We start from the raw sequence: 11,305 nt of genomic DNA, 5'->3' as shown, positions 1-11,305 counted from the left end.
TATTCTTCGAGGAAAGGTTGCTGGAATAAAGTGTATATTTAACCAGTTAACTCAGTGTTATAATCATTTCAATCACTCCTATTATCTTAATCGAAATAAAAGATCGGCGGATTCGTGGCATCGTCATCGTATCGTAACGAGAATTTACGACTCTCATTGGCGCGCTCTACCACGTCCGTGTCTGTCTGCGAGAGGTCGAACACAGTGCGCCACGCGACGTGATTCTTTGACGAGATTTCATCGCTTAATAGTTAATAATACTGTCATAACTTCTTTAATTTTACTTGTTTTTGTGTGAATGTTTTCTAAACATACTGGTGAGATTTTTCCGATTAATAAAACATGATATAATGTGGACCGCACTCACTTTTTTAATGCTTATTATAAAACTTATTTTACTACATTATCGTATTGATTACATTAGAAAAATGGATTGTTAATTACATTTGAAATAATAATAATATTATAGTATTTCTAATATAATACTATAAATTAGGGAAGTACAGTAGTAGTACACAATATTCTACATTAAATTATCTTTACAATGAAATGATATGTATATAAATATGTAATAGACTTGACACACAAAAAGTTTTGAATCATTTAACGTGATCGAAAAATGTTTCAGGACTTGTATTCATTAAAAACAAATAATATGCAACAATTATTTTATGAGAATTCCATATTTAGAAGATTACAAATTTTTATTAGCGTAAGAATATGTACTTACCAACCTTTTATTCAAAATTTATTGCTCAAGAAAAATATTATAAAAACTTGATCATACACCAAATACAGGTTGGCGCCCTTGCACTATAAAATACTAATCTTTCGAACGTTCCTTTCATGTAGAAAAAGTTAAATAGAAAGAAATTTAAACATGGTATTTATTATAGCAATTGATACATTGATTTTTCGATGTATCTACAATAAGCGGAAGCTAGTTAATGACAACGCTTTCCCACAGCCGATAAACAATCACGATTTAGAAGACTTTTCGGGTTTAGTGAGTTACTTCCGTCGATTAAAGCAGCCATTCACCGATTTGTTGCATAAGGATGCGAAAATCTCTTGGCGACAGGAACAGTCCGATTTGGCATTTAACGAAATCAAAACCCTTCTTCGTAATATACGATCATTGCACGGAAGTAGGAATCCATACAGAACGTACATGTCGGGTTTAGGCGCTACATTATTTCAAAGGCAAAGGAAGCGCGATATCATTTGTATGTGTTGGTCGCTCTTGCTATAGTTAACGCAGTCGAAAAACTTAGAATTTATTTAATCAGAATTCCCTTCGTAATCTGTACTGACTGTAGTGGTTTGGAAATGTTCGAAAGAACAAGGAAGATTTTAATCTGCATATTGAGAGATGATTTATCAGGTTCACGGAATTCAATTATGCAATCGGGTACAACAAGTACGTTGAAAGAAACGAAGTAGCGGACGAGCTGAGTAGAAGTTCGGTCGAAGCAAAAGAGGCAGTAGATGTTATGGCATTACCAGTTTCGGATAGCACCTATTGAATGACAACACTATAACGACCACGATTTTAACGTGGCGAAACCGACTCGAAATTCATCATGTATAACGCACATGGTCTTTAGGATAGCTAATGGACGTTGCCGATTATACGTGTCTGAGGATCTATGTTATCAAGTCGTATTATATCAAAGGCTTATCAAGCATTGAAATAGACAAAATTCTTGATAAAGCGAAAAAAGAATATTATTTTTCGGAAATACGAACCTGTATCACGAATTATATCAATCGATGCATAAATTATTTGCATGTGGAGTGTTGGGAAATAAGCATTCTTGTTGTTTGTATTTTGGCTATCTGAATCCACTCAAGAAGAGTAACACACCATTCCACACGGTACATATGGACCACTCGGAATCATTGCAGAGTTAGGAAATCGACATGTAACAGATATTATTTGTGGTTATAGCAAACACGTAGTCTTGAAAGCAGTCACGGACACAGGAGTACAGTCCATTTTGCGAATCGTCCACGAGTTCATGTCTCACTATGGCAAATCTGGTCGTATAATTACGGACAGAAGTGCAGCATTTACGGCGCATATTTTTGAAGAATTCCGTAAATACGCGAAGACTCAATATATTAAAATAACGACAAGCGCATTACGAGCGAATGGTCAAGTATAGCGTATTTTTTAATTTTCTATCATGGATAACTGATTCAATTACCGGGGAAGATTGGAACAAGAAATTATGTCAAGTGCAATGAACGATAAATAATCCTCAGCATAGAATAAAGAGACGAACTCCGTACAACATCGTTCTTAATCATAAGGTCATAGGGTTATTTGGATGCCCCGTAACACGAGAAATTCGTTTTCAAGCTGAATGAAACAGTAAGTAGACAAGAAGCGGATGCGCACGTTGTAACGTTACTCGAAAAAAATAGACAGTTCCAAAGACAACAGTTCGATAAGGGGCGGCTTGCCTCGCGAAGATACAAGGTAGGCGATTTAGTGTTAATGAAGGCCGAGTCAACGGCAACCAAAAAAAATCAAAAGAAAATTCGTGGAATAATATAAGATATTAATTTGACAATTTGTGATGAAAAATGAATATTTATCAAAAAACTTATAGTCGGTTTTTCAACAGTTCCTACAAAATATCAAATTAATATTTTGTATTATTCCACGAATATAGTCAAAATATTTGCTTCAAAATAAATAATAAATGCGATGGTTGTGCTTCTTTTCTATGTTGTGAGTGTGCGATTTTGCTGTGAACACACGCGGAAGCAAAGGATTAGAGGAAACATTAATCCTCCCTACTCAGAAATATCATAGGTCGGTTTTCGATATGCTCTTATGGATTTCCATGAGTAAACAAGTTTAATTTTCAGTCTACCATTTCTTTTGCAAACCGTCGCGCGGAATTATTTATGTCTCTGAATAGTCTTCTTCTGTACGACTTGTAAGAGGTAGGCTATCGCTCATGTGTCGTTCGGATTGAGAATCATTGTGCACACCGCCGCTTAGGCTGACTTCCTTTCGTTCGTGTAAGGAGATTTGCTCGTATACACGGATATTTTGGCCAATTTTAAAATTCTAATAACTAAAAAACAAAGCCGACAACGCAATTATTTTTTTCTTAATTTTCGTCTTATTTTCGTGTCAAGAATCGCCCCTTAAAATATAAATAAATTAAAATGTAAAATCAGTAGCCGAAACACATCAAAATGTTAGATGAGAATACCATATTCCACCAAAAATACCATATGGTACCAAACACCCCCCAGGAAAAGTACACGGAGGGGCCGCAGTGATAATAAGTGTTCAAGTAATTACTTCAAGAAAAACTCTACATCTGTACTTTTGTATATCCGTATATTTGTATATCCGACCTGGACCCGCTGTTACGCAGGGAATACAATTTAGTGAAACAAAAAATATTCTATGATAAATAAGGAAAGGTCCATATTATTGTGCACTTGAATATAAATTATGGTTTGATAATTTCCTTTGCTATAAATATATGAACATGCTCTCTGTCGCTTCTATCGTATCGAAACACTATAAGAGTGGATCAGCATACGCTATGCACTATACTTATATTTATACTTACACCTTTCTTTATTTCAATATATTTTTCTATTACAAATTCATCCACTTGTTCTTCTATCAGTCAACCTCAACTATAAGAAACGATATCAAACACCACTTACATAGGCAAATTAGTCAGGAATACGTTCAAGCAACCACTGTTACAATACAAACTAACAGCAATTACCTCAACCAGATGTCTACAGTATATGCACCACCGCGACACAAAATGGCATTACAAAAATGGGAACAGTATTTTCAATTCTTAGGTGACAAATAAATCGCAGCGGGATACTTCAATGGAAAGTACATGCTATGGGGTTCAAGAATTAACACACCTCGAGGTAGAACAGTAGAAAAATATATTAGAACTAGTAATCTTAACATATTATCTAACATACTGCTAACATACTGCGCGACAGATCGAAACAAAATTCCTAACTTGCTTGATTTTGCAGTTATAAAAGGACTCTAAACGCAAACAAATTAAAAATGACACCCAGTCTTGAACTTAGCTCCGATCATACACCGATAATAATAGAATACACGAGCAAACCAATACTTTATAGTAATCCAGATTCGCTTTGTAATAAAATCACCAAATGGCAAACATTTAAAGAACTAATTGAGAGCAAAATCAACTGCAATATTCCATTAAAGCACTCGAACACATTGAACAGGCAGTAACAACATTGACAGAAATTATACAAGAAGTAGCATGGGCAACTACTAATTATGAACCAAACAACAGGCAAACAAAAATAATTCCAACAGACATCCTTGACAAAATCAGAGAAAAAAGGAAATCGAGAGCAAAATGGCAAAAACATAGAACACGTGAAAACAAAAAACATCTAAAGAAACTTGCAAAGGAAATAAAAAGTAAAATAAAAGATCATAATAATAATGAATTCTTAAAATTCGTAGAGACACTCTCTGCGCACAAGAATGCCAACTACTCTCTATGGAATACCAGGAACAAAATAAAGAAGCCAATAAAACTAACCCCAGCAATCAGAAAAACAGACAACACATGGACCAGAAGCAACGAAGTGCAAGCTGAGGAATTTTCCAATCACCTTTGTAACACATTTAGTACATATAATATTAATAACAGTTAATCCAAATGTCATTCAAACGAAGATGCGCAAATTACTAGTACCACTAAGTAACAAACACCACACCATACCTAATACAATAGTACAAGAAATTAGAATTATAATCAAGAAAACAAAAAACAATCAAGCACCAGGAATCGACCTAATTAATGGTAAAATCTTGAAAAACTTTCCCCCAAAAACAATACGATTAATGACAATAATATTTAATGCAAGTTTAAGAATCCAATACTTTCCTAATCTATAGAAACTGGCACAGATCATAATGTTGCCTAAGCCAGGCAAGGCTTAGGCAACATCACACCAAACTGCATCATACAGGCCAATATCATTACTTCCTGTGTTTTCCAAAATACTAGAAAAAATAATATACGATCCCTTAAAACCAACAATAGAGAAAGAAAAATTAATACCAGATTACCAATTTGGATTCAGAAACAAACACTCTACGATAGAGCAAATGCACAGGCTCATCAATGGAATTCTACTAGTAATAGAAAAGGAAATATAGTGTAGAACCTCTTCATGGACATCGTGAAAGCATTAGACAAAGTTACCATGAAAGATTTCCCGGAACAAATCCACCACTTTGATCACAAGAATCTTAACAATCCAACGTAAAAGAAGCAGTTTTTCAAGTTGTAGCATTCTGAATCAACGAAATTTTAGACTTACAGAAAGCAACATACAATGGTTGAAATATTTAATCATGGAAGATTCACCACAAACATATGGGGAAAAATTATTGAAAATCATATTATTAACCCCATCTTTTTGCCTACGTCTGTGGTATTATATATTGTAAAAAGTTTAACATATTTGCGATTTATTTACCGAATGTTCAGCTGGACAAATTGTGAAGTACAAATTAAATAATAAAAAAATATATATATGTCGGGTTGTAGGTAGGGGCGTATAATGAATCTTCACCAGGGTTGTTCATGGTTGTCGCACAGATATTTATTACACAAGTATGGCTGATACAAGATTGACGAGCGGACGCGGTAACTGGACGCTAATGACAATGGCCCTAGGTTCGATATAGCGAATCCACGGTCAACGGGATAACGAATATACTTTGCTTCAAAGTCTAAGTCGGACTCAACTTACTACTCGCGATACTAGGAACGCTTGGTTGACTCTTAGCTAATCAGATTGCCAGAAAAGAATGACTTTCCGTCGCGACGACGCTGCAGAGGAAAACTATGATGGGGTGTGCCTAAGGGCACGAGATCATCGGATTCGTCAAAGAAAGCCTCCACTCGGAGGGTGAGGGAAATAGGCGCTGCTGTTAATTGGTCAATTTCTATGTTGGCGGTTAGAAAAGGATGCTAGCCGCCCTAGAGAGAGAGTTCCTAGCAGGCAACGTCGTACGTGACCAAATCAAGCTTTCCCGTAACTTCCCGCAATAGGTGACAGATTTACAGGCTGATGGAACAAAGACTGTTTGTCAATCTGAAGGACTTTAGTTAACTAAGTCCTAAGATTTGTAACGGTTCCTCAGGTTATCTGAACATAAACTGTAAACGATGCATCGGCATCTGGCGATCATCTGGCCCAAAGAATGGGGTCTGTGTGTGGCGAGCTGCGGGGCTGTTGGAATGTCTTATTGTCAAGTGTCTGTACTGCCAATTCTTTAAAGGAAAGCTATGTTACTTTATATCTCTGTTAGGTGAAACGTTCATCCCGTGACCGTGGCTACGCTCGGCGACCGGTTGTCGCCTCGAGCCTAAACTCATTGTCTCAAGTTTCGAATGACTGTGTCTGGGTTATTTCGTAAATGCTACAGTATTGAGGCTTTTTCCAAATAATTCCAACGGGGGGGCCCGGTGTCCTTTCATCTCCGACATATATATTTACGATTTTTATGCTTATGTTTCCTAAGCGAATTGTATGAAATTATATCATGCCAAGTCATCACTTTGTCTATTTTATGTATGATAGTGCTCCACATGACCGTAATCGACAGGTTCACCAATTTTTAAACGAAAAATTTCAAGCACCGCGGATATTGTGCAGATGTACCCTTCACATGCGACTTTCTGGTTCATAAAATTTGACGGCAATGTACTTTTTCCTTTCAGGGAAGAAACTATTTACACTTCAAATGGACAAATTACATCCGTTAAATAGGTACAACATACAGTTGAAAGTGGTGTACCATACAAAATCACTGTGTAATCTCGGAGAAAAACTTGGCGGAAATGTAGAAATACAAGTTCGGCGCTTTTCAAATAGACAAAAAGAAAAAAGGAAGAAACAGAAAAAGAATGAAAGATATGGAATATATAATGGTATATCTGGGGTATCCATGTGCAACAGTAGGTGCTATTTTCCCTATATTTGACTGCAAAATGTAAATACATTGTGAATAAAGCTAGTTTAAGAATTATTAAAGTTTTAATATTTTTTTCCAGAAGAAGGAGTTGTTTACGATTCATGGTTTCTTTGAAACTTTCGTTCCGTATGATAAGTAGAATACATTGCAATAAAAATATTTCGACCTTGAAAATCATGTTCGGAGTCAATTTTGCATGAATTTCTTTTTACAAATCTTCGACGATCCGGAAGTGTAGAACTACAGTGGCTTCTACACTTACTTTTTATATCCGCTGTACACTTAGACCTCCTGCATTTAGAACATCGCGAATACGCAAAATTTCTGGATCTTTCCTGAACCAGTAAATCCTCTAACGGAGTATCTTCACTCGATTCTATCCGATTCCGGTCCAGCCCGTCCGCTACTTTATTTTGTTTGCCGTTATGATGTTCGATTTGATGACGACACTCCGATAACTTTATAAACCAGTTACCTACTCCGAAAATTAAATCACGCTTATTCGCAAATGATTTTAGACTGTTACAGTTTGTACGAATCGTGACATCGATTCCCATACTATTTGCATTTGTGTGCACTTCTATCGGCGATTCCATATTATAAAGCACTAATATAGATCTACTTAGTCGACGTTCTAATTCATTGAATACATTATTTTAAACCGCGTTCCAGGGAAAGTTCGCCCCTTTGGCTAATAAGTCTGTCAACGGCCTAATTAAAGACGCAGCACTTCATGAATCGTATAAAATAGCTGACAACACTGATAAAATTTCTAATAATGCGAGTATCTTTCGGTACAGAGAATTGTTCAATAATTAATAACTTTGCCTTCCCGGATCCTATACTCTGCTTGGATATTTCGGCTCACACTCTACACTAAACACACACACTAAACACTCAATCTTTTGCTTAAAAATGGCTTTTTCTTAAATTTATAATAAGCGCTCTTTTCCTAAAGTTCCTAAAACTATCTAAAATCATACCTATCATTTAAGTAGGTCATTGCTGTGTTATATTGCAGATTTCTCAGAGCTCCAAGAAACTTCACTGATCAACCGAACGTCAACGGCGCGTTACAACGCCCAAAGGACATACGTTTGAACTGATACTGCCCATCAGGTGTAGCGGACGCGATATATCCCGTTATATCCCGTGATTTTGATTCTATGAGCATCTCATAGTGTTCAGTATTTAAATCTAAACTTTTAAAATATTTGTATCCCGATAACCAACCTAACTGATCACCTATTAGCGGTAATGGGATCTATTTTTCTATTCTTTTCCTATTAATGATACGCTAATCATCTAGATAAGTATTCTATCTATTCTCGACTACATCTAATAAATAGATGCAGCTAGTTTAGTTAACGAGTCTATACCTTCGGGAAGCTACAACCAGATTCATCGGAGTTGAGATACGCCCAACCAGCACGCTTGGTTCCTGATTTTGTTATCTGTAGCAGTTCTGGCCTACAGAGACCTTCCCTCAGGTAACTAATGGGTTTTGGTAGTTATTAACTCTTATATTATATCTGTTACTGTATCTTGATATTTCTTCTTTAACTGTGGGTATCTTAAGGTCGCGATGTATTGTTTCGTTGGTAACATACCAAGGTGCATCTATTAAGGATCTTAGAGTTTTTGATTGGAATCGTTGGAGAATTTCTATGTTGGAATTACTCGCTGTTCCGCGCATAATTGTCGCCAAGCAGCGAGTTCCAGAAACGTCGATTTCGGTCCGTTATTTTATTCTAACAAAGAAGGTGGCCTACGTGATCATAGGCGCGAACGGTGGCGTGATCCGAGCGTAGTGGGGGTCGTCTCCGCGAGAAGACAAAGAATTGATTTAAGGGCAATCAGTCTCATTTGAAAATTCAAACGACATACATCGAGAGGTCTGACGATTGAAAATAAAGTCGCTTAGTCTAGAATCTAGAGATATCGTAAAGTCGGGTCGAATTTCTGTAACGCATTAACTGTATTCGTCGCTAAATAATTTATGATGCTTTTATTATTATACAATTTATTGTTGAATATACAAGCTATATTAACCTGTTAACACAGTGTTAAATTCATTGAACCACCTCTGTTATCTTAACCGAAAAAGGGGAACGACTAATTCGCGGCGTCGATTATACGAATCGTAGTGAGAACTTACGCCTCTCGCTGACGCGTTTTCCTCGCAACCGCGTCTCTCCGCGAACGGTCGTAATAATATGTAATGGGGGTATTTATGGGGGTGTTTATTGACAAAACATATAGTAGGGGTGGAAGAACAGATCGCGTTTATTATGCTGGTGTTTAAATATTCCGTGGCTGCTTCTATATCTTCCTTTGTTTTTAGGGATATTGAGGCTGATGTTGAATGATTGATACTTCCCTAAAGAGCCCCAGTTAGTGAGTTGGTTATGAATAAAATCATTAGGTTGATTTTCGATAATTGTTGAGTTAATTGTTGCTATGGCGGATGAATGATCTGAAGAAAGTTCTACAGAAGAGTTGATTTGGATGTATCTCGGCGAGATGTTTTTAGTTATGAAGTCTAATAAGTCAGATAGTTTGTTAGTGTCAGTAGGCCAGTAAGTGGATAGGTTTGTACTGAGGTAGTTAACTCTGTTGATGTTTATAGATTTCAAAAGATTTTTGCCTCTTACTGCGATAAGTCTGCTACTCCATTGCGTATGTTTAGCGTTATAGTCTCCTCCAGGTATAAATCTATCGACCAGGTCTTCGAGAAATTTATCGAAGTTTTCTGTGGAAATAGAATATATCTAGGAGGACAATATACTGCTGATGTGGTGATTAGATCATGCCAATTTTCTATCGCTACGTTTGTGGCTTGGAGGTAGTCCCTCTGGGTATCAAAGCTCATAGTGTTTTATGTTGGTCTTTATGATAATTCCGGTGCCGCTGTGGGCCTTTCAACTGGGATGTTGGGTATGGTAAAAGTTATAATCATTTATTTTCAGATAATTTTTATCGGTGAAGTGAATTTCAGATATGAGCATTATGTCAATTTCTTGTTGTTTTAGGAACAGTTCTAGTTCGTATTTATGTTGAGCTAGACCGTTAGCATTCCGAAGAGCTATGTGTATTGGTTTTATTTTACGTCGGAACGTGATAATTTGTCCCGAATGATTGTAAGTAATGATAACAAGCTATTAATTTGCTCTGTTTGTTCCACGATTAATTTTTCAATCCTATTGAAGTTATCCGTGTCTTGTGAACTGGGAACACTAATTTGTGGTTGAGCACTATGGATTTTCGTTCTACTTTGATTTCCTTGAACTACCTGTGCGTAAAAGATTGAAGGGGTAGTGAATTTTTGTGGATTAAGTGCTTGGTTGGTGAGGTCCTTAACTCTGGGTTTGGGGTACTTATTTTTATACAAGGACTTGTAGGCTGTGCAATCTTTATAGTTCGCAGGATACTCTCCTTGACAAAGGATGCACTTCGCAGGAGTTTCTGAAGATTTAGTGCACTGGTCTGTAGGGTGAATACTTGCACATTTAATGCAGCAGTGATTCTGGTTGCAATATTTTTGCGTGTGGCCGTACCTTTGGCACCTTTTGCATTGAACTATCTCTTTTCTATAAAGGATGGTTCAATTTTTACTACAGAATTCATTAAACGATTGATACTATAGGCTTCCTTGTTATTTGGTTTTTGTTTTAGGTTGATAAAGAATAAGGATAGCGGGTTTTTTGTGATTCTATGTCTTATATTGCTAATATTGGTTACTTCATGGCTATGATTTAAGAGTTCAAGTTTCAGTTCATCTAAGTTAGCTGAGTGGTGGATGTTGCGTAGTACCACACGAAAAGGTATTTCTTGTTTTAGTTGATATGTGTAGAAGTTTGCTTTCAGAGTTTTTAGTAACTTTGTTAGTTTTCTATACGAGTCTGGATTGGCCGGCAGGATTTTAACCTGATTGTTTTTAATTTTTAGTATGTAATCCTCTTTGTTAATATCTTTTTCGATGGTCTTTATCATTGTTTGAATGCCGATAACATCATCAATGACGATTAGTGGGGGAGGAGGATTTTTTTGTGTGTGTTGAATTGTTGACGTTTCAACTACGTCCATAGAATTGTCTGTAGAATCTAATATTGCGAATCTGTTGTGAGTGGTAATGTGTCTTGTTGTCGGTTCGTTCTGACTAGTGTTTACATTTTTTTTTACTGAATCAAGCTTACGCTTTTTGATGCTGTTGGTGTGGTTTGAAAGGTGGGATATATTATCCTTTTGCCACGAAGAAGATAGAACAGT

Source organism: Bombus pascuorum, chromosome 7 (assembly GCF_905332965.1).
Source record: "Bombus pascuorum chromosome 7, iyBomPasc1.1, whole genome shotgun sequence".
Classification (NCBI taxonomy): domain Eukaryota; kingdom Metazoa; phylum Arthropoda; class Insecta; order Hymenoptera; family Apidae; genus Bombus; species Bombus pascuorum.
The sequence above is the reverse complement of the archived record's forward strand: the minus strand, read 5'-3'. Positions refer to the sequence as shown.